The following is a 24,535-nucleotide window of genomic DNA, read 5'->3' on the forward strand; positions in this document are numbered from 1 at the left end:
TTTTTGGGTGGTTTTTTTTTTTTTTTTTTTTTTTTTTTTTTTTTTTTTTTTTTTTTTTTTTTTTTTTGAGACAGGGTTTCTCCGTGTAGTTTTGATGCCTTTCCTGGAACTCATTCTGTAGATCAGGCTGACCTCAAACTCACAGAGATCCGCCTGCCTCTGCCTCCCAAGTACTGGGATTAAAGGCGTGTGCCACCACCGCCCACCTCAGAATGGTGGTTTTTAAGGGTTTGGGGAGGAAGGAAATGGGGAGTTAGAGTTTAATTCATAAGGAGTGTGGAGGTTTGAATGAGTCGGCCCTCATCAGCTCACACGTTTGCATGCTTATTTCCCAGTTGGTGGGCTATAGGGAAGGATAAATGATGTTATGCTATGGCCCACCCCATGCTCAGTCTCTTTCTCTCTGCTGTTCTCAGCATATGGGTCAGAATGTGAAGCTCTCAGTTACCACTCCATGCCTTCTTCCTTGCCTCCATGCTCCCTGACACTATGAGAATGGACTCACTCTCTAAAACTGTAAGCAAGCCCACTGTCAAATGCTCCCCTTTATAAGAGTTGTCTTGGATTTGGTGTCTCTTCATAGTCATAGACACTGACTAAGACTCAGAGTTTCAAGTAGAGTTGGGTGGTCTTTGTCTTAGTCAGTGTTCTAGGGCTGAGTAGAGACACCATGACCACACTAGCTCTTATAAAGGAAAAAACATTTAATTGGAGTGGCTTACATTTTCAAAGGTTTAGTCCATTATCATCATGGTGCGACAGGGTGATGTGCAGGCAGATGGTTAGAAAAGTAGCCAAGTCCAACATCTTGACTTGCAGGCAACAGGAAGTGATCTGGGACACTGCATGTGACTTGAGTATATATAAGACCTCTAAGCCCACTTCCTTAGTGACAGAGTTCCTCTAACAAGGCTACACCCCCTAACAGTGCCACTCCCTTTGGGCCATTTTCTTTCAAACCACACCAGTCTTGATGGTTCCGTAATGTCATGAGTGAATTTAACCCCACTCTGGTTAATGTTGAAGTGGTGAGACAGAGTGCTGCTACATTCATTTTACCACAAAGAAAATAAATCATCAGGGCAAAACAATGAAAGAAAATGACTGTAGTCTGAGACCTGGAAGGTCCCCTTGAATACCAGTCCCTGCCCCTTCTCGTGGCAATGAGTCTGAGCATAGCAGATGCTTTATTGGGTATCCAGATACTGTAGCATGCCACCCTCTGCACCTGGAGGATGAGCACATGTCAGACCATCTCAGAAGTTCAAGCTACAACCCGGCCTTGTTGATTAGAGCTCTTCAGGATCTTCACCTCTTTCTTTTCAAGCTCCATACTAATTACAATGAAAACCTTTCTACAAGAATACCTTTCAAGTATTTTCATCTTTTGAATTTCAGAGCCTTTAATCTTCTGCCTCTTTTTCTAAAGTAAAGATTTTTTTCTTAATTATAAAGGTAACAGAAAGGAAAAGTTAGTAACTAATGTACACCAAGAGCTTTTCCAGCATGAAGAACAATAGAGCAGTAGAAGGAGGAGTCAGCCTGAAGACCATCCTGATGTCCCCTGAAGGAGCAAGAGATGGGAAAAAGCATGGAAGAAAGAAATAAAGATATTAAAACGGTGATGGGCAGCTTCACATCCACCACCAGAAGACTTTAAGAGAACAAACAAACAAAAACCCTTCACTGTGCTTGTCAGTTTTTTAGGGCACCAGATCTGATGCAAAGGGATGAATTAGATTGTCTGGTATGGTATATACTCGATATTCCAACCATGGCTCTTAGCATGCTAAAGAGTCTTGAGAGCCATAGCTGCTCAGTCTTTGAGGCTGGATGTCTCAGCATTCCCATCTATACTGTTGGCCTGGAGGATTCCTCGAAAACCTCTGCTCTTCAGTTGGGAGGCTGAAGAAGCTGGGTTTTGATGTCAGTGAAAGATGGCAGTACCCGTAGCAGAGAAATTAATGGGATAGATGCACTCACTAGCAAAGTTCTAAGACTGCATGGCTTTTCTCAAAGACCTCTTAACATCTGTGCCGCTACCAAAAGATGCAGCACACTCTGGAATGAATGAGTCCCTACCCTCAGTTAATCCTTCCAGGAAACACCCTCACAGACACCAGCAGGGGCATATTTTTTAGTTAATTCCAGATGTAAGCAGCTGACAACAAAGGTCAACACAAACATCCACAAAATGATATCATCTATTATAGGGATGGGTGTACAGGAAAGGGAGCACTCATGCATAGTTGATTGAGGTGTTAGAAATATTTTTCCTCCTTTTGAAAAGCAATCTGATTGCATATTTAATATACAAATAGCCTTTCCCTCTGTGTTCCACTCCTAAGAATCTATCTCAAGGAAGAAAAGCAACCCCTTTTATTTAAGCCTTGCAGAAATCTATGTTTAAGCATGTTTGCTATAGCACTTGTCATATTTAAAAAAAAACTAGTCAATTGAACATGGCATGGAATATTATGCAACTTCTGTCTTGTTTAGAGTTTCTATTGCTGTGAAGAGACTCCAAGACCACAGCAACTCTTACAAAGGAAAACCTTTAGTTAAGGCTGGCTTACAGTTCAGAGGTTTAGTCCATTGTCATCATGACAGGAAACATGGCAGCATGCAGGCAGGCATGGTGCTGGGGAGGAGCTGAGAGTTCTACATCTTGATCTGCAGGCAACAGGAAGTAAACTGTGACACTGGGCAGAGCTTGAGCATAGGAGATCTCAAAGCCCACTCCCGCAGTGACACACTTCCTCCAATAAGGTCACACCTACTCCAACAAGGCCACACCTTCTAATAGTGCCACTCCCTTTGGAGACCATTTTTTTTCAAACCACCAGAATCACAAAAAATAAACTAAATCTATATCAATTGAGTGATGGGATTCCATAAAGAGCTGAATGGGAGACTACTATGTAGGAATTATAGATCATTTTAGAAAGGAGAAACAAAACAAAACAGCAATAAAAAATAAAAAACCTCAGATATTCACCTGCTCTCTACATCTACCCATAGATGATTACAGGATTGTATTTGTGTACGAACATCAACACTTAATGACATATAAAGGCTTATCACCAGGCACCTCACATCATTTATGAGAATGGGAAAAAGAAGAAGAGAGCTTGGAAGATGTAAGAAAAAGACAACAACAAAAATGGTGTCATCAAAAGGAATCACTTTTATACTGCTTTAAAAAATATGCGTGAGAATAACTGTAAAGAAATCTTCTTTGGAAAATGAATTCCCCTGTTTCCATCTGTGTCACAAAGTGCCGGAGATAAGTAGTTTATAAGGGAGACACATTGATTTTGACTCAGGACCTTGGGCTTGTGGCTGCACAGTACATCATGGAAGGAGCATGCATGTGATGGAGGAGGCTGCTCTTCTTATAATAGCCAGGAAGCAGAGATAGTAGGAATGGGCAGTAGTCCCAATACCCTCTTTCATGGCATGCCACAAATGACCTAACTCATGTCACTAGGCCACATCTCTTAATGTTCCATTACCTCCTAAATGCACAGGCTGGAGGCCAATCTTTACACTGTGTGTCTTTGGAGAACATGCAAGAACTAAATGATATTGTCCTCCAATCAGTGCTTTTTATAACTAGAATCCTAGTTGACGGAGGCTTCAGAAATCATCCTCTCTGTCAGCTTCGGGTTTATAATGAGAACTCCCACACTTAAACTTAATCACTAACGTCCTGCTGATTTTTGGGGGAGTTGGCATTATCCTAGAAGATGTACACCAAGTAGAAAATTGTTAAACATTTAATTCCCAAGTAGTTGTTATTTAGGGCCAAGGCAATGAGTACAAGCTAGGTAATCATCAGATCAGGGTGGTTTCCTGAGCCTGGTGCAGTGGCATCACCTACAAGAGGAACTGAAGGCAACATCACTGGTTTTAAGTCGCACTGGAATCCAGGTAACCAAATCACAGCACAGAACTCATGTCCTTCTTTGTGGAACTGATATGAAAGTCCCTAGAAGCAGTAAAACCAATGCCTGTTTCCCAGTGACAAAAGACTCCTGATTTTGTTTCCTAATTTGCATTTCTAAAATGGGTTTTCAAGGGTGGAAGTGAAGAAGCAACTGTTTTATGGATGAAGTCCTGAATCAGTTATTTTTCTGTTGCTGAGCTAACATACTATGACCAAGAGCAGTCTATAGAAGAAGGAGCATATTTTGGCTGTAATTGCAGAAGGAGAGTGTTGTGTGATATTTTGTTTGTGTTCTGACAAATAAAGCTTGCCTGGAGATCAGAGGGTGGAGCTAGCCACTAGTTAGCCATACAAGCCAGGTGGTGGTGGCACACACCTTTAACCCCAGTACTTGGGAGGAGGAAGCAGGAAGACCAGGAGTTCAAGGCCACCCTGGGCTACACAAAATTGAACAAGTCTAAAAGTGAAATAGAGCCAAGCAGTAGTGGTACATGTCTTTAATCCCAGCACTAGGGGGGTGGAGACAGGATCTTGACCCCCATTCAGTCTGAGAATTCCTAGAGGTAAGAAGTTTCTAGTGGCTGCTGCTCTCCTTCTCTGATCTCCAGGCAAGCTTTATTTGTCAGGACACAGACTAAGTCTCACACAACAGGAGAGTTTATAAAGGCAGGGGAGGCATAGTAGCAGGTAGCTGGAGCAGGAAGCTAAGAAACAGCATCTCAATACTCACAGGAAATAAAAAGAATGAACCAGAAGTGGAGCGAAGCTCTTAATTATCAAAGTCCACCTCAAGTGATGTACTTCCCTTAGAAAGGCAGTGTGTCCCAAAGGTTCCATAGTCTCTCCCAAATGCCCCAACAGGGGACCAAGTGTTTAAACACCTGAGCTTATGAGGGGCATTCTCATTCAAACCACAAGTCCCTATTCCAAATTTCTTGACTTTGATGCATTTCTCCAGGAATCAGGGTACATAGATGATCCATTTTCAGATAATTTTATGTAGCTGAAAGTTTTCCTGTGTCCCACCCAGTCTGCAGCTGCTCAGACCCAAGTAAACACACAGAGACTTATATTAATTATAACTGCTTGGCCATTAGCTCAGGCCTACCACTGACTAGCTCACTTAAACTCAGCCCATTTCTGTTAATCTATATGTGGCCACGTGTTTGGTGGCTATACCTGTGTGCCATTACATGCTGCTCCCTGGATGGCAGGCTGGCATCTCCTGACTCAGCCTTCCTCTTCCCAGAATTCTCCTTGTCTGTTTATTCCATCTATACTTCCTGCCTGGCTACTGGCCAATTCAGCATTTCATTAAACCACTGTACAAAAGCATTATCCCACAGCAATTTCATGTGCTTGTGACACCTTTTTGTGCACCAGGAAACTTGATTAGTGACAATGAAGTCAAATTACATCGCAGAAGTGGGTATGGCTTCTCCATAACTGTAGGCATTTCAGCAAGAAAGTTGGAGGTGAACCCATTTTGTGTTATTACCCTTATGTGTTTACATGATATTGGCTCTAATAACTAAATAATCTTGCCAACCTCTTTAACCTTTTCAATGAAACTACTTACATTGCCATGAACTTATTTAACGAACATATTCAGGTTAGTTTTTAGAACTTAATAAAGTTTTCTTTAATTCTCTCTCTCATTATTTTTTCTGCTACAACTTTTCTGCTTTCTTTTGTAGAAAACCTTTTAATTTCTAAATACTCCCTACATTTTATTATTAATATCCATATATAATCTTTTTAAACAAATGTTTTTGAATGCTTTAGTAACTCACATTTCTCTCTTAGTTTTATAGAGTGGTAGTTTGACTAGAGTGATCCTCTATAGGCTCATATATTTGCATGCTTAGTACCCAGCTGATGAACTGCTTGGGAAGGATTAGGAGATGTGTCTTTATTGGAGGAGGTTTATCACTGAGACTGTTGAGGCTCCAAATACACAGCCAGGCCTGGTCTCCTCTCTCTCTGCCTGCTGCCTGTGGATCAGGGCACAGAACCTCAGCTACTGCTCCAGTGCCATGCCTGTTTGCTTCCTACCATGATAACCAACCCTTCGAAACTATAAATAAGTCCCTAACAAAATGCCTTCTTTTGTAAGAGTTGCCTTGGTTATAGTGTCTCCTCACAACAATAGAATAGTAACTAAGTCACATAGCCACTTTTCCTTTCCTTTCTGGATGCAGCTTGTGTATGAATGAAGTATGAATGACCTTTTGATCATAATCAATTATTGCTTTAGTTCTGCCACTGTGTTTTAGTTTATGGTATGATTTATCGCTGTTAGATACTGTGTAATCTCAAAGGCTCAATATTGGTAATTTCTTTATTATAAAAGTTATCTTAATTAGTCTTTGTTTTCAAAGAAAGCTGAAACACAATGTTTCCTTTCTGGGAATACTCTTCAAGATATGCAATGATTTCTAACTGCTGCAATAACATACTTGGTGGCTTAAAACAGCATACATCTATTTTCTTGTATTTCTAGAAGTCAGAAGTCTAAAACAGATTAGCACTTATGTGTCTTCAGGGGTCCTAGAGCATATGTCCCTAACTTTACCAGTGTCTAGGACTTGCCTATATCCCTTGGCTTCTGGTGTCACATCAGTTCCAACTGTGCTCAGCTCACATCTTTGATGTCCAGCTCTCCTGCTTCCCTCTCATAAGACCCCTATGATTGCATTAGATGTTGTAAGAAAACCCTTTCTTCTTCTGGGTCAAGTTCTTTAGCACTATTCTATTTCCCAGGTTACCTAGTGCTATGCACATCTCTGAGGAGTAGGACGTAGATATCCTGTAGGAGGACATGACTCACCCTATCAAAGATAAACACATACACGATCAACTCTGTCACCGCCATTTTGAAAACATCCATTAGGCATCTCCTAACTTCCCTCCCATGCTTCACAATGTTCTTGGGATGCTCCCAAGAAGGGATCAGAAGGAAACAGTGTTGATTTGTGACCCAGGTTCTTTCCAGCTCTTCCTACCAGGTCCAGCCTTGTGCTTCTGTTCTTCTTTGTGCTTGTTCTGTTTGACCTTGTCTTGTCTTCCTAAGCCATTCTCTCTGCCACGTGAGAGTTATATCTAACACATTTAGTTATTTATATATTTTATAAATATTAATATTTATTTATGAAATAGAAAATACATTTTAAAGTGATATCCTAAAATCTCTTTAGTATATATAATACAAATATTTAATATTAAAAATTTGACTTTCCTACTTTGCCCTCAGTAGTGAGCCATGCCTCCAACTCACAAGTCAGCTTCTATCTGAGCCCAAGGAAAGGGTCATCCTCTCTCGTAATGTTACTCTGGCCATAACTGTGGTCCTTCCTCTCTTCATCAATCTCTCTTTTCTGTTTCTTATAGCTTGTCTGTCAGTGGTTCCTTTCTGTCCTTTCAACCCATCTATCCTCTTCAGTCAGCTCCAATTTCAACTCCAGATCACCTAGCACTTTATTGATGGAGGCGAACCTCTCTCGTGGTGTCTTTTCTTCAGTTTCTGAGGACTGATCAGATGCCTTTTATTGCATCTGACAATGGTTTTCAGGGTCCTCCTAGTCACAATTACTCCTACTTCTATTTAGCCAAAGCATCTCCCTACACAGTCACTGAGACAGTCACTGTTCACTTTGGTGCTGACCAAAGTCTCCTTAGAATTTCAAGTCAATTCCATGTTTCCAGTTTCAGGTGCATAATACCATTGACTCAGATGGAAAAATGGCTCTTATTCTAGTTTACTACCTGGCTTGGGGTAAATCAGATGTACTCATGCCAGCCACATCTGTGGAGCACCACTTTTGTGAAGGACTCTTTCTACAGGTACCATACATCCTGCTGTAGAGGTCACTATGTCGTATGGAACGTTCATTATGTATTCTGACCTACTGGTACAATTATTCTGTGATTCAGCATGTTTTTACTTTTCTTTCTACTGAGCCCCATAGCGTTCCAACCAATGTGAAAATTTAATTATTAATCAGCAAGAAACAGAAGGCAGCAAGTGAATTCTGAAAATGAAAAAAGAATTAAAAAAAGCTGACTCCATCTCACTTTGCTGAAGAACCTGAGTGTGCTTGTGGGCCGGCCATGGTGGTAATGAGAGTGAAAAGGAGGTTCGAACATCTTCATATTTCAATGTGTGTTTTGATGTCCCCACCTGGAGGGCCCATTGCTTTCTGTCTTTTGGCCACTTCTGAAGATCTTCCAGTTAGTGGGAATTATGCCCAATTTTACTAATGGTGGCCAACCAACAGCAGTATTTATTCATATATTGGTCTGCGATACCACATAGGACAGAGCGCTACTTAGAAGACATTGGAAATCAAGTGTTTTCTCCTGACTCAAAGAGCAAGCCTGGAGAAAGGATACAGGACACAGTGGAAGAATGCTACACAAAAGTAGCTTGCAGACAATTGGGCTGGGCTGTGGGTTCGGAAGCCTGCTACGGAGACTGTCTAAGCATTCCTCAACAAGACAGGCTGCTTCAGGCTCGGCACACTTGCGAGTGAATTTGCGAATTCTGGTAACATCCATTTTCCAGTGAGTGTTTGTGTATTCTTCCCAGTACATCTTCCCTTGCTGAAAAGAACTCACCAGAATTAAACTCTCCTCAGTCTAGCAACTGTCCTCCCCTCCATTTGGACTCTTTCTTAATCTTTACCAAGCTGATCCTCTTCTACAACATATCTAAGCAGTTGCTCCCTATTTCCCCGTTATTGACAACTGTCCATTTCCTCTCCTGCCCTCAAAGTTCTGCATCTCCCTTTAAGTTCATCTTGCTGTCACTTTTAATTCTATTTTTATTCTTACTTTTGAGCTTCATACTTGTCACTATCTGGCTTAAACGGAAAATGTATTATTATTCAGTGTTCTAAGCATGGTGACAAAATACCAGAGACAATCAGCTTATGTAAAGGAAAGGTTTATTTGTGTGCATATTTTTGAAGCTCAGTCCACAGTCAGCCAGACCTTTGCTTTTGAGCCTATGGTGAAGTCATGCAAAGTAGTGGGAGCACATGGCAGAGGTAGATGATCACTTTTTGTAATGCTTCTTAAATGTTCAAAAGGAGAAAACAAGGCAGGTATGGTGGCACATACTTATGTTGCTAGCAGTGGGGAGGGAGATTGAGGAGGACCGAGACTTCATCACCATCTCTGGCACCATAGTGAGTCCTAGGAAAGCCTGGGCTATATGAGACCCCAATCTCAAAAGAAAAGAGAAAAGTGAGAAGGAGAGAGAATCATGGGAGGGTCTGGGGTCCCTAGATATCCTTCAAGGACACACTTCCAATTGCCAACCCAAGTTCCACCTCTTAAAGGCTCCACTGCCACCTTCCAAAACCACTGAGCTGATGATCAAACCATTAACACATAAACCTCTGGAGTATATTTCACATCTGAGCTATAGGAAGCAACTCTCAGCCAACAATCGAGGTTGGCCCAGCACATCAGATGTCTCTTTTTAGTGTCATCTCATATCCTGTGCAGTCATGCTCTTTGGGGACTTCTTTGTTTTGATCTAATCCTATAAGGAAAGAATACACTTGAGGAAAGATCATTTGTTTAGTACAGTTCTTTTAGTTTTATGCTTAAATGACTGAGTAAAACTGAACACACCCTACCTACAAGGTAAGAACATTGTCCAATGCTATCTGAGGCTTTTTTTGGATGAGACCCTGCCAAGATTCTTCAAAATACCTTCTAGACTGGGCTCATAGACCTGAATGTTGGCTTCTTATATGCACCAGACCTCCTGTTCTAGCCTGACTTCTTGTATACTTCCCCCAGTAAAGTGAAATACAATTACCATGGATGGCTCTTATGGATTTTCATCTTCCACCAAGAAATTCACAGAATCTCTGCTTGTTTTCTAATATCATAAGAAGCAAGAGTGATTACAGTTCTTACAAGTTGACACCAGTTGCTTATAATTGATAGAGTACCAAAGCCCTATTAAGGAAAAAACAATTTCCTTCTATCAAGAGGATGAAATCTCTGGCCTTGGGGAATACCTACATTCTTAATGACCTGGCTAAGGGACCACCCCTAGGAAGATGGGTTCTCCTTAAGCCATGATAAAAAGGTAGGCAGAATAATTATCCTTTTAATGAGATAATGTACTTTTTCTTCCCAGAATTCCTACTGCCCAGTGCAGTAGTTTATTGGGCCATAGCCATGTAACTTCATAACACTGCCCACACTTCTGAATTACTCAGAAAATTATAACTTTCCCTTTTCCTCTTTCTATCTCTGTTCTAAGCATGTCTTCTCTGGTACTTGGCTCACCTTTCTGCCATATCGTTCCTTATCAACCATTGGTTGACCTCCATGCCAGCTTAATTAACAGGGCATCAATATTTTTTCCTTCTTCTTCTCCATTTTCCTTCTTAGGGCAACTTCTGAGATTTATAGCATGCCTGTAGCTAAAGTTTTCCTATGTCCCCCCTGGCCAGTGGTCAGGACAAATCTTATTCACCTGCCAGTCCTGCAGCCCCTTGGACTCAAGTAAACACATAGAGGCTTATATTAATTAAAGCTGCTTGGCCATTAACTCAGGCCTACTACTACTGACTAGCTCTTATACTTAAATTCAGCCCATTTCTGTTAATTTATATGTCACAACGTTTTCTATGGCTTTACCTGTGTGCCATTACATGCTGCTCCCTGGACACCAGGCTGGCATCTCCTGACTCAGCCTTCCAGCCTTCCCACAATTCTTGTTTGCTTATCCTGCCTATACTTCCTGCCTGGCTACTGACCAATGAACATTTTAATTTTCAACCAATCAGAGCAACACATTCACAGCATACAGAATGATATCCATAGCACTTGCCCTAGAGTTTTCCTTTTAAATTTTAATATTAGTATCCTAAAGCTTTCATTTGAATCTGTTCTTAAGTTCTTTTATAAATGAGACTGAAAGTTCCTAAAAGGAACTTTCCCTAATATCATCTATAAATCACAAAGGAGCTCCAAATTCCTAGAACAACATTGTGTTTAAAATGTCCTTGTTTCAATGAAACAGATACAGAGTACGGTCATAGTAGTATAGAGATGCTTCTTACCTTGTTCATGCCTCTACATGGTCCCTCTCTTTACATGGTGTCTTAGTTAAGGTTTCTATTGCTGTGAAGAGACACCATGACCATGGCAACTCTTATACAGGAAAAACATCTAATTGGGGTGACTTACATTTTCAGGAGTTTAGTTCGCTATAATCATGGTGGTATGCAGGAAGACATGGTGCTAAGGAAGTAGGTGAATGTCCTAAATCTTGACTTGCAGGCAACAGGAAGTGGTCTGTCCCACTGGGCGTGGCTTAAGCCTATATGAGACATCAAAGCCCGCCTCTACAGTAATACACTTCCTCCAGCAAGACTATACCTACACCCACAAGGCCATACCTCCTATGCCAGTCCCTTTGGGGGCCATTTTCTTTCAAACCACCACACATAGACTCTTAGCCTCAGCCTCTAGGGGCCAAGTTTCCTTAGTTCTGCCTGAAGACTAAGTTTGGCTTAAATGTTCACAATAGACATTAAAGTAAAAAAGATTCACACACACACACACACACACACACACACACACACACACACAGACACACACACACACACACACACACACACACACACACACACACTCCCACTGAGGAATTACTTCCTAACTTTTCATTCATATTTCCAGTTCCAGCACTTGAGTGTAACTACAGGGAAGGGATTTTCTTGAATCTTTGAAGGATTTTTTTCCAGATGTTCATATAAATGTTGAACAATTGCACGTGAGCCCTTCACATGGCACTAAGATTTTTCAGAGTTAGAAATAGATATTCAACGTACTAGACTGGAGAGAAGGTATGCTTCTCTTCCCTCAGGATAGTACTTCTCCAAATGTTACAAGATGAAGTCAGTACATGTTTACAAGACTGTATCCCACTGTATCCCACAGAGCTGATGTTTTCCTGAAATAGTCAGTCACAGTTCTAATGTCTATAATCACTTCAATATTCCTTAGAAGGAAGTGTTAGAAAATCAATATGGAGTTAAATGTTATCCATCCATTCACCCATTGGCATTGCATCTGGAAAATTTACTCCTTAGAAAGAATTTTCTGGGCCCTGGGTACACCCTGGTACAGAGGCCTCTACTCCCAGCCTTATATAGTCTTAGAACGAAGAAACAAAATCATCAAGATCAAAACTGTACAATTAAAAGTAATAACATCTATAAACACAAAATATGTAGCTCCAAACTTGGGACAGCCTTAATGACTGTCACCTTGGGTAATGCTGAAACAAGGCATTGTATATCCATACAGTTAGACAGCAAATGGCTGTACAAAGGAATGAAATGGACATGTTTTTATAATATTTTCCTTTTAAATACACTTACTTATAACATGTTTCCTATTTTGACAAATGAAAGAAGCTATATGCAAAGGGTCATATATCGTATAATTCCATTTGTGTGTCAAGAAATAGGTAAATTTACAGAGACAGAATATAGATTAGTAGATTGCTTGCAGTCAAGATGGGACAGGGAATGACTTTACATTGGTATGAGAGGAATATTTTAAAAGTGAATTGTGATAGTTGTCAAAGTGGTGAGTTTGTTTAAAACATAAAAGAGTGAAAATACACACTTAAAACAGGTAAACTGTATAGTAACTAAATAATACTTCAGAATATCTGCTAACCTATTTTTTAAGCAATTAGCCTAATAAACCCCAGGAACTGTGAGTTGGAAAAGAAATCCCAGGAAGTGTTATAGAGGATTGATATGCACATATGTATATTTTCCTAAAATATGGATAGTTTTTATGGATAAATATTTCATGAGGGATATGTAGCGTGAAGGCTACTGTGGAACCCATAGGAAAGAGATGACCAGAAAATGAATGGCTTGTTCCATGATTCAGGACTGGGAACTACTGTTCTTTCTGAGCTTAGAGGAAAGCCTTGTGAGATAAAATGGTATTGTCTACAGCATTAAGGTCCATGTTGAGGAGGTTAGTGTTAGCCCTTGGTGGGGTTAAGAGTTTATTTCTTTAGGCTAATCTATGAATGAGTAAGGAAAGAATTGGGTTGGGGAAATATATGTGAAATGACCACATATCATTCCTTGAACCAGGAAAAGGATCATGACATTTAGGACTAATGGGATAGAAGTAAAAGTGGATAAAAATAGATAAATGCAATTCTTGCTTGAGAAAGATGCAACCCCAACTGCTTTGAGAATTGGGTTCTAAGAAGTGACATACGGAGTGGAATTAGCGTTGACTGCACATTGCAAATGTAGTGAGTGGGTGAGAGGCTAGAATGAGAAAGATGAGGGAAAACAAGTTCAGGGAATGGGAATTTCAAGAGTCCATAAAGTAGGAGTTGCATGTATTAGGTTTAAAATAACAATGAGGTTGTCACTTAATATATAGGCCTGCTAAAGACACTGGTCAGTGAACAGAGAGGCCGAAGACAACTCAGGGTCCATGACATCTTAGAAGTCTAGAAATGTCTTTAGAAAGAGGAGAGGTTAGGTCAATTGTTCTTGCTCTGTCAGATAAGGTAAGGCAAGATGGTCGCCACTGAGCCAACAGGGCACAATTTGTGTAAGCATGAGGCAGAAGCCAACTGGAGTAGGCTGAGACCTGGTGGCAGGGAGGATGGGAAGGGCCCCAAAGGAGATGACTGAAATACTTACCTGTGAAGAAAAGTCAAATCAGGTGACCATCATTTTAAAGAGATAAGTTTTGGGGAGATGAGCAGGTGGATGTGTAAGTAAGGATCCAGTTTGTCAGCAAAGAAGTGGGAAAAATCACAGCAGCTTGAACTTTATGGATCCTGAATAAGGTCAGCAGGTGAGAAACACAAGGCCACCGCAATAGCTTAGATCCTCCCACTCCACAGCTGGACCAACATCCACGTATGAAGAAGTGACAGGAAGCTGAGATGCAGCCACTGGAGATCCTGTATATGAATAGGCATGCCTAGCTGCAAGAGAAGCAGCTGGACTAATGGGAAGAACTCACGTTCCACCTAAAATATAGTTTGTTTTTTTTTTAATCAAGAGCCCAAGAAACAGATAGTCATTGTTATTTAAGGTCGATGCCCAACCATTATGAAAATTAATGTTTAATTTTTGTTTGTTGACTATTTTTGTTCATAGTAAATACCTTGGATGAGAAGAGCAAAGGATCATAGGACACAAAGATCTTGAGGAAGGTAAGACATAAAGTCAGCTAATATGAATAATGTAGACTTCAAGAGAGAGGGGTAAAGGCCAATCTAGAATTGTTTTCCTGGGGGTCTAATGTGAGAGGAACATTTTGTAGAGCTGAAGGCAGAGTTTGTAGCTCACTTCAGGCTTATGATTTTATTCAGAAACCAAAAACCAAGATTATCTAGGATCCGCTAACATTGGTGAGGAGATGCTGCTTGCACATCGTGGTGAAGGTGCATGGCAGAGTTAACTCAATGTTAGAGTAATATAAGGTAAATACTGAAAGATCAGGTACTAGGGGGTTGTTATAGAAACTAGCAAGAAAGTGATACTAATGACCCTTCACTATTCTCATCATCAATCAGTGTCCAAGCACCTGTTTATTTTTTGAATGTCTCATTTGCATGTAGCATTTTTAGATACAAAGGAATGGTGTTTTATTGCTTCTCTTTGTTGTTCATTACAAGTTCTTTTTAGCTTTTATAGTTAATGTAATGTTTTTCTGTACATATAAAATTGCTCCTAATTTGAGTCCATTCCCTCAAGTGTTATTACCTTTACCTCTGGAGAAAATGGTCCTGCAATTTCCTCATAGATCATTTCATAGTCTCATCATCTTTTACTTTACTCTCAGAAGGATAATTTTCTAAACATATCTCAAAATTCTGTTGTTTATATTATTTGAATCTCTCTTCTCTGAACTTTCAACATCTCCATCCCCTTTGTAGTGCAGGACCAAAGCTAAATGCAGAAGTTCAACAGAATGGATGAGGGGGATTAATCTCTTATTTGATAAATTCTTCAAAGGATAGTGGTAGCATCTCCATGCATATACAGTGTCACAAACAATGACAAGGAAAGTGAGAATCGAAATCCTTAATCTCACCTTTTTTCAATCACGGAGCAGGGTATATGGTTTCAAACAAGCTGCTTAGGATAAGAGATGGCTCAGTCAGAAAATGACTGTTTGGCACACAGTCATGAGGACCAGAATTTGGACCTCCGATATTCACATAAAAGCAGGTTCAGTGCCATGCACCTGTAATCCCAGCACTGAAGGAACTTAGCCTTGTTCCTTCAAATGATGAGTTCCATGTTCAGTGAGAGATACTGTTTCAAAAGATACAGTAGAGTAATTGAGGAAGACATCGGACATCAACCTTTGGCCTCTACTGTATACACACAAAGGTACACACTCATGTGCGCATACCCTCCCAAAGAGGTACATGCAACACATACACACACACACACACACACACACACACACACACATTCACATGAGTTTTGAGGAGTTAATTTGTATTTCTAGTTGCACTTTTTTCTCTTGAAGGCATTTTTCAAGGGAGACTATAGTCCTCAGCTAAAGAAGCCTAGATTAAGATCAAATAAGATGGTAAAGGGCCTAGGATCCTTGATTTATGCTTTTTGAATATCTCTTTATCATACCATAAGTTTAAAACCCATTCTGAAACTTGGTTATTTTTCCCCTTAGAAAAACACTAAAGGTTAATAATTGCCTCTCACTGTTAATATAAAATTCAGCAAACAGCACTTAGCTTACACTGGTGAGAGTAATCGCATTGGTTTTCATCTAGGCTAAATTAGCCTATTTCTCACAGTAGTGGCTCTCTTTTATGATCTTACCAACAGTGTGCAGGAGCATCCCAGTCTCTTCAGATTCTTGCCATCCTTGTCAGTGTGTGGGTATGTAGGAAAGAAGATGTCTTCTGCCCTGTGTGGAGTGATACTTCATTGTAATTCTTTAAAATTAGTTATTTTGTGATTTATATTTATAATTTGTGTGTGTGTCTCAGTGTTTGATTGTGTGTGTAAGTGTGTGCGTGTGTGTGTGCATGTGCGTGTGCGTGTGTGCGTGTGTGTGTGTGTGTGTGTGTGTGTGTGTGTGTGTGTGTGTGACTATGTGTCTGTATGGGCACAAGTTTGCAGGAGTTTATGGAGGCCAGAGGACGGCATTTGACTCCCCTGGGTATGGCGTTACATATGGGTGTAAGCCACCCAATGTGGGTGCTGGGAAACAAACTTCTATTTTCTGAAAGAGCATTAAATATTTTTATTTATATTTATTTACGTGTTTGTTTGTTTATTTATAGGTTTACTTACTTAAAGTTTTTTTTTTTCATTTTACATACTGTCCACTGTTCCCCTTCCCTCTCCTTCTCCTGCTCCTCCCACTGCACCTCACCCCATCCTACCCCCACCCACTCCTCATAGGAGGTAAAGCCTCCCTTGGGTATTCAACACAGGCTGGCATACAAGTTTGGACAGGTCCAAGCCCTTCCCCGCCCCCGTGGCCCCCCACCCCCATCAAGGCTGAGTAAGGTCTGGGCACCATAGTAAATGGGCTCTAAAAAGAGCCTGTTCATGTACTCCAGATGAGTCCTGATCTCATTGCCAGGGGGCCCACAAACAGATCAAACCTCACAACTCTCATCCTCATTCAGTGGGCCTAGTGCGGTCCATGCAGGCTCCCCAGCTCTCAGTCCAGTGTCTGCCGGCTCCTACTAGCTTGGGTCCGCTGTTTCTGCAGATTTTCCCATCATGATCTTGACTCCCCTTGCTCCTATAATTCCTCCCTTGTCTCTTCAACTGAACTCTAAAAGAGCTTGGCCAAGTGTTTGCCTGTGGATCTCGACATCTGCTTCCATCAGTCACTGGATGTAGAGGGACAGGCATGGATCACCCCTGGAAGGGGAAAGGGTTAAGATATCCTGGGTAAGCTGCCTTTAATCCCAGCACTGGGGAGGCAGAGCCAGGTGGATCTCTGTGAGTTCAAGGCCAGCCTGGTCTACAGATTGAGATCCAGGACAGGCACCAAAAAAAAAAAAAAAAAAAAAAAAAAAAGACATCCTGGGTAAACTGGAAGGGGGAAGCAGAGGGGAGGAGATGGGGGGTAGGAACACGAGGCTTCAAGATGGCTGAGTTGAGGGAGGGACAGAGAGGAAGAGCAATGAAAGATAACTTGAGAGAGTGAGCCATTGTGGGGTTAGGGAGAAATCTGGTGCTAGGGAAATCCCCAGGTAATTACAAGGATGTCCCCAGCTAAGACTCAGCAACGGTGGAGAGGGTGCTTGAATTAGCCTTCTCCTGCATTATGCATTTTTAACGCTTGAGTCATCTTTCTCATCCCTCCTTGAAGGTATTTTCATGGTGATTAGTGATAATGGACATTGGTTCACATACTTGTTGGCCATTTGTATGGTGCCTCCTCCTCCTCTTCTCTCTCCTCCTCCTTCTTCAATACAAGGTCTCACTATACAGAGTAGATTACCTTAGAATTTACTACTTAGGTTCAGTCGCCTGAGTGCTGGGATTGTAGACAGGAGCCACCATGATCAGTTCTATATGTTGTCTCTGTAGAAATGTCTACACGAGTTCTTAGCTTGTTTTAAAAATTTGGTTGTCAGTTGTTTGCTGTTGAGATGTAGACGTTCTTCCATATTTTTGAAATTCATGTCTGATCTGCCATATGGTTTATAAATATTTTCTCCTTTTCTCCCCTCTGGTTTCCTTTGCTGTGCAGAAGCTTTTTATTTTCACGTAATATCTATCACTTGTCTGATTTTGCTTTCGTTGTCTGGGATTCTGGGCTCATTTCCAAATAAATACACCCAGGCCAATGTCGTGACACTGTTCCCACTTTGCTTCTAGAAGTTTCACAGTTTCAGGGTTTTCCTTTAAGTCTGTAATGCATTTGGAGTCCAGTTTTGTTTCTGTGGATGGTGTAAGATGAAGCTGTAATGCAATTCTCTGATGGTGGGTTTGCAGTTTTCCCAACACCATTTGTTGAAGAGCCTGTCTTTCCCCATTGTGTATTCCTGGCACCCTCACCACGTTGATTGTATATGTATAGAGTCATTTTCTGTGTTCTCTCTTCTGTGGTTTTTGCTCTTTTCTATGCCTGTCTAGATTTCTTTGCTTTTTAACTACTACTATGTGACTCACAGGGAATTTCTAGGGCCAATAAGAACAATTAAAACCTTTTGCCATCCTGTCCAGTGGTGGATTCCATCACTGGGATACATGTTCCCTTGAGGTATTTCTGTAAGAACAGTAACAGGATGTCAAGGTCATTTTGTATTTGATGCCTAAATTTCAAAATATGAGCCTGATTCTGGTCATCTACAAAAAGTAGAAAGCAAGATCTTGGGTTCCATATCAATTTCCATATTACCACATTGAATAGAGGAATGGATAGACTAGGGTTCCTGGAGGCTCACCTGCTAGCAGATGTCTCAACTCTGGGAATTAGGGATGACAAAGGTCACATCTGTGCATCCCTTAAAAGGCAAAGCTGTTTTTCCTTCTAGACTTATCAAAAATAGTGATATATGTATATGAATATAAAACCCAGATACATACACATGGTTTATATATATATATATATGCTAGACACATCTGTATAGTTTGTGCAAATGAGTATATATACATATAAATAAATATATATGTGCATATGTGTATATATACACATATAAAACTGAGGTGTTCCCTGGTATTCCTCCTGATTGGGATCTGGAGACCTAGAGGAACTACTTATCATATTTTTGTTGAAAAAAAAATGACAGAAAAACAAAACAAAAATAAAAACAAGATAACAATAACCACAGAATTTCTGGCAAGAGAAAGCCCTTGCTTCCATATAATCTGAAACACTTCATTTGGTCATCAATGGTCATGGTCTCCATTTCACATCCTTGGGTAAATTATTTAAAGTACAGTATTTCTTGTATATTTGTAAAGTATAATAAAATCCCAGGTGATGTCACAAAAGATTGGGGTACTGTACTACCTCCTGCTTGGCTAGCAGAGTAAGGTATAGACTGGATCAGAGGTGTGAAGAGAAATATCTTTATATGCCTTTGTCTTTAAGAACGTGAGTAATTGTCTCTTTTCTTGCCTGTTTCCTCCAAGGAGAATTTACTGGCCCAAATTTTTTAAAAAGTTCCTTCTCCACTCCCATTTGCTGTAAGTGCAATTAGTTGCAGGTACAAAATTTGGAGCAAAGAGGCCTCTCGTGGCCTGTTGTGCCTGCAGTTATCCAACTGTGGCTGCAGTTTTTCAGTGCACAGCTGATTGCACCCACGAAAAGAAAAGCTCAACTTTGAAAATGGGTCCCTTTAAGACAGTTGGGGGATTGCATGCCTCTGCTTGGCAAATTGCAATCTTTTAGAAGAGCCCAGCCATCACCGAGACTTGAGCTGCAAGACTGAAATCCAGGTTAGGCATCTCTGGTGGGAGATGGAGACGGGCACTTGAACACAGGTGTGCAAGACCATCCCCTGTCCTCCCACAGGTTCACCGGGATCTATTCATGGATGGGTGTACAGGATTCAGCCTTCCTTACTTCAGCTCCTGCTTACTTTACCAGTCATTCTCCAAAAGCCTTGCAGAGAGAAGCTCGGTCACAGTGTCAATATAACACATTTAAGCAACTCTAAATTTGCTCGAAAGAGACAGCTACTGAGATTGACTTTTGCAAAGTGACTCACTCCACCATGCGGCGAAGGCGTCCGTTTGCTCCCGACTGTTATTAACTGTGCCACTGAGTACATAAGAAAGGGTTCTGAAGGAATTCCAGTGTGAATCCACTAATTCAATAATCCAATAACATAAATTCAAGTAATGGATATTAATACTATGTTCAAAACACGCTCCCAACTTTTATATCTCTCTTTCCCTGACAGACAGAGCATGCGTTGTGAGGGGCTCTTGATGTAATAATAAAACCCAATTCTCATCTGGAAAAAAAAGAATCATTATGGGAGGATGGTAATTTACTTTATACGACCTTCCATTGATTATTCTGTGGCTGCTACACAAATATCACAGGAGCTATTGATCGTAAAACCTACCAAATAGATCTCTAATAGCTTTTACTGGGCAAAAATAATTATGCTTGCACTGTGGTCAAACACACATAAACCAATGTGGAGGTATTAATGTATGGTATTATTACCCATCTGTCGGCAAGGTATGGAGAAGAGCCTTCCCAAGCATACACTATGTCTGTGTGCCATGAAAGCTCAATATCCATGCCAACAATTACAGCCAGTTATACTGAAAACTTGATTACTGTAACTAAAAACTAGAGCAAGAAACCAGGGGCTGCAGTTTCCCTTAATAAAAGTAAAATAATAACGAGGCCTCCTAATTGAGCACAGGCTTCGAGGGCACAGAAATTGAATTTCTCGGTGGTGTGTCGGCAGCTGAGTCAAGAGCTTCCTATCCAGTCCTGATCAAGATCAATGACTAACACCCGTAAAAGGTCAAGGTGTCTAATCCAAGAACTGACCATCTGTCTCTCCAAGAAAAGTGTACTGCACAATGCAGAAAGATGCCTCTGCTGGCCATGGGTGGGAAAGACCAAGGGAAGAGAAATTCCAGTTCCACTTGGGACAACAGGAAGAATGTTCTGTTCATACAGAATGCAGTACACACTCCAGAGACACCTCTAAAAAGCAGCACCACCAGAAGGATTCCATTATACTGGACTCTCAAACTCTGGGAAATATAGTTCAGATTTTTCATCTGTGAATTCCCTTTCATCCCCCTAAAGGCATCATTGTAAATAATACTATCAACAACTCATCAATATCAGCATTCAAAAAAACCTGAAACTCCTTTCAGGTTACTTCAAGGAGGCACGGGAGTGAGTTACAAAAGAGAAAAAGAGAATTTGCTCATGCACTGTTGGACTCCTGTAACTACGCTTGAGTATGGAGGGGTGAATGACACAGGACACAAAGCAGAGTCATATTCCATGAATTCCATTGATGTAGATATTTCAGTGCTGGTTACGTTTTCCAAGTACTTGTGTCCTGGCCACACCATAGACCCAACTTCATTAGGTAATCCTTTAAAAGCATCCAGAAGAGTCACAGGTGAAAGTAGGCTTGAGATTCACTCACTTAAAGGTAGGCCCTTCACAGGAGGACCCTTGAACTTCCCTAGAGTAACTGCTCTCTTTCTACAGCAACAAAGCTCAAGCCTCCCTTCTCTATTTCTGTTCCTTTTTAGCCACATTGGTTCTAGTTCTAAAAGGGTGGCCAAAGTCTCTCTTATAGCTCTCTCTTTTGATGATTTATAGTACAGAAGCGAGACAGGGGCAGAGATTTGAGGGTAATGTCTACTCTTGTGGATGTTGTCCTTGATGGTCTTTCTTGAGAAGTATGCTTTTTTTTTTTTTTAAAGGCAAACGTTTTCCAAAGCTTTGCACCCATTTCTTAACTTGAATTGTCACAACCTGGGACTGGGTCCTTGAGGCCTAGGTTATGTTTCTGTTTGGGAAAATTGTCGGGTCAAATAGAAGGTGTTTCAAAATGTGGGCTGTGTGTGTGTGAGCGTGTGTGTGTGTGTGTGTGTGTGTGTGTGTGTGTGTGTGTGTGTGTGGCATGGATGCCTGAGGTCAACATTGGTATCAACCTCAACCCCTGCTTGCCTTATTTTGGGGGATAGGGTTTTTCATGAACTTAAAGGTCTCTCCCTTGACCTAGACCAGCAATTCTCAGGGATGCTCTTGTCTCCACCTCCCTGTACTAGGGTTACAGGTGCATTGCCTGCCTCTCCTGGTTTTTACACTGGTGCTGGGAATCAAAATTTAGGTCTCGCTGGCACAGCAAGCGCTTTGTAGACTGGTTCATCTCATGAACTCTGTAGGATATTGTTCCCTTAGTTCTTGTAGTAATGTTGTTTTCAATGTGCACGGGCCATTCTCAATTCAAACTAGGCTGGCAAACTCTCCTGGGTCAGTGCCAGAAAGAGCAACAGGCCAGAGGCAAACACATCGGATTCCCCAAAACTGTTCTCAGTTACTCTCTCGTCCTATTGGTAAACATTTTTATCTCCAGGGTTTTAGAGAGTAACCCTAGTGGAGGTTTGCAACAGACCCATGCAAAACAAGCATACTCCCATGCTGCCGCCTCCTCACCAGCTTCACCTTGGGGTTCAGCACAAATTCAAGCCTGTCACACGAACCTACCTTTCTGCTTTTGGCCTTGGAGAACGCAGTAGCTCACAAGGGCACCACCGACCCGCGAGGCGTGGCGAGGAGAGCAGAGGGAAGCTGCGGGCTGTCTCGCAGGTGCTGCCCCACCGGCCATGGGATTGGCGACCGATGCAGTGCTCGGCGGGGAGGAGGATGGATGATGGATGGTCTGTCTGCCCGCCCGGGTCCCACCAGCGGGGAACCTGCGCATGTAAATAGGAACACACTCACAGCATAGTGCTGCTCTGAACAGGGAGGGCGAGATGCCTGCACAAAAGGACAGGCCCTGGAATGTTTAGATTTTGAAGATTAGTTTCTATTATAGCTTGTGGGAGAAAGGAAAACGCAGAAAGGGAAAGCCGAAGGAGCCGAGCCCTGCACGATTTCAGACTGTCTGACGAACCATGTCTCTACCAGAATCAGCCAGCTCAACCCCAACTGCAGACGGTTTAAAACTCATATTCGCTTTTAATGATAATGATGCCCGGTCTGAGTGTGAGACTCACCGTCGTATCAGACCTACACACTTGCTCTTCAACCTCTTAACGGGGTGATGTTAAAACCACCGAAAATTGTTGGAAGGATTGTAAGTCGGAGGATATATTTCAGGTATGCCATGTGGGATGAAAAATCCACCACCACTGGCTCTTCAAAGCCAGTAAGACATTTCACAAAAAACGAAACCGACAGAAGTGAGACAGAGAATACATGTTTTGTATGTTAGGGAGTGTCACGTTTTCACCATTTATGTGTCTTAAAAGCATAAGCTATTCGAACATGTTTTGTTTATCCTTGTAAGAAGTTGGAAGCCCATGGTTTTAGCCCATTCAGTGTAAAGTGTCATTTTAAAACTCATTAGGGGTTGAGGCCGATAGATGGCTAGCAGGAGAATACATGTCAGGATCAGCCATTGAAATGGGCCTGCTCACAAGTCATTGTATCACCTGGTCTCTTGTTTGGAAACTGAAGGACAGGCCCATTCAAAGCAAATATTTCTCCCCGCCAGCCAGGCTACTAAAGGGAATACATTTCATGTCAAGGAAAAGCCTGTCCAGCCTGTGCGCTGATTCGTTTGCCTCTGAGAGTTCAGGAAGGGTTGGATTTTTTTTTCATGTAGAGAGAATGTGTTTTGTCTAAAGGCAGTTTTAAATGCCCAATATCTCTCTCTGCCCTCAACACCACCCTCACTAGGAAAGGGAGAGCTGAGTTTGAAACTTACTGCCAAGGTATATGTTAAGCTAACCTGTTCAAGCAGGGAGGTTGACATATTAATGCATGCATTTCTCCTTTAAATATTCCATTTTTCATAACCTAACAGTTACATTTAGGAAGCAGAAAAATTTAAAGAAACTTATTCATCCTAACCATCGGCCTCACATAGAACACACAGCAATGTGAATGCAATTAAATCATGCTTATTTGGTTATTAAATAATACAGTTGAATACTGTGGATTTTCACAGCCTGCTATCTCAAAAGTACTTCCTAATATTATTAGAAAGTAAATATATCAACCAGTTTCAGTAGTTGCATAATTTTTCATGGATTATGTATGTAATTTGTTCAACTACTTCTCCACTCTCTGATTCCCAGGATCCCTTTTGGTGTCAGTAAACAATCCAGTCAGAAACATTTTAAGGAGAAAAAAAATCTGTCCTAAATTATGGATTTTAAAGATTTTTTAAATGTAGTGAAGGAGCTAGGCTTTCTGAAACACTTTGAGGATTCTCAGAATATTTTTCCAGATATTTTACATACATACATACATACATACACACACACACACACACACACACACACACACACACAGACAGAGAGAGACAGAGAGAGAGACAGACAGAGAGAGAGAGAGAGAGAGAGAGAGAGAGAGAGAGAGAGAGAGAGAGAGAGAGATCCTGACCTGGGGGAAAAAATTATTATATGCCACTTTTTTGCTATATTGCAGTAAAATTGACAAATAAATGAAGTGCATATTTATGTTTAGTGTTATTGAGGCTATTAGTAATAATATTCAGTAACATAGGCAATGGAAATGATTATCTGATACTCATTTTCTCTGCTTATTAATGAAGGTGCTCGTTTGCTCTTTTATTTGTTCTTATTTGATGTTTCTTTCTCCTTTTGAAATTTCTGGTTCCTTTCTCATTTAGTCCAAGAGGTGGCTCAGACGTTTACAGGTAAAGTAGAACACAGCACTTTCACAAATCACTCTTTCGAGCCGTTAATTTTGAACTAAAGTGGAAGCTACAGTTAAAATGGTTACAATCAGCGACGCAGGAAATCGCAAAAAAAACTAGGCTAAGTTGCAGGCAGGAATTATCCACTGAACTTGGGTTTCCAGCAAGCGTTT

General features: G+C 41.1%; 1 long non-coding RNA gene across 1 annotated transcript in view; it reads right to left on the reverse strand.

Annotated features, from left to right (window-relative positions):
- LOC128095113 (uncharacterized) overlaps nt 1–22,787 on the reverse strand; it is a 34,386-nt gene extending 11,599 nt beyond the window's left edge. The window contains exons 1-2 of the long non-coding RNA XR_008213160.1: nt 22,181–22,787; nt 15,829–15,916 (exon numbers count right to left, since the gene is read on the reverse strand). This is a non-coding gene — a long non-coding RNA (uncharacterized LOC128095113). The remainder of the gene's footprint in view (nt 1–15,828; nt 15,917–22,180) is intronic.
- Nucleotides 22,788–24,535: the final 1,748 nt, after the last annotated feature.

The sequence above is a fragment of the Peromyscus californicus genome, unplaced genomic scaffold, assembly GCF_007827085.1.
Source record: "Peromyscus californicus insignis strain IS unplaced genomic scaffold, ASM782708v3 Scaffold_4__1_contigs__length_199733344, whole genome shotgun sequence".
NCBI classification, from domain to species: Eukaryota; Metazoa; Chordata; class Mammalia; order Rodentia; family Cricetidae; genus Peromyscus; species Peromyscus californicus.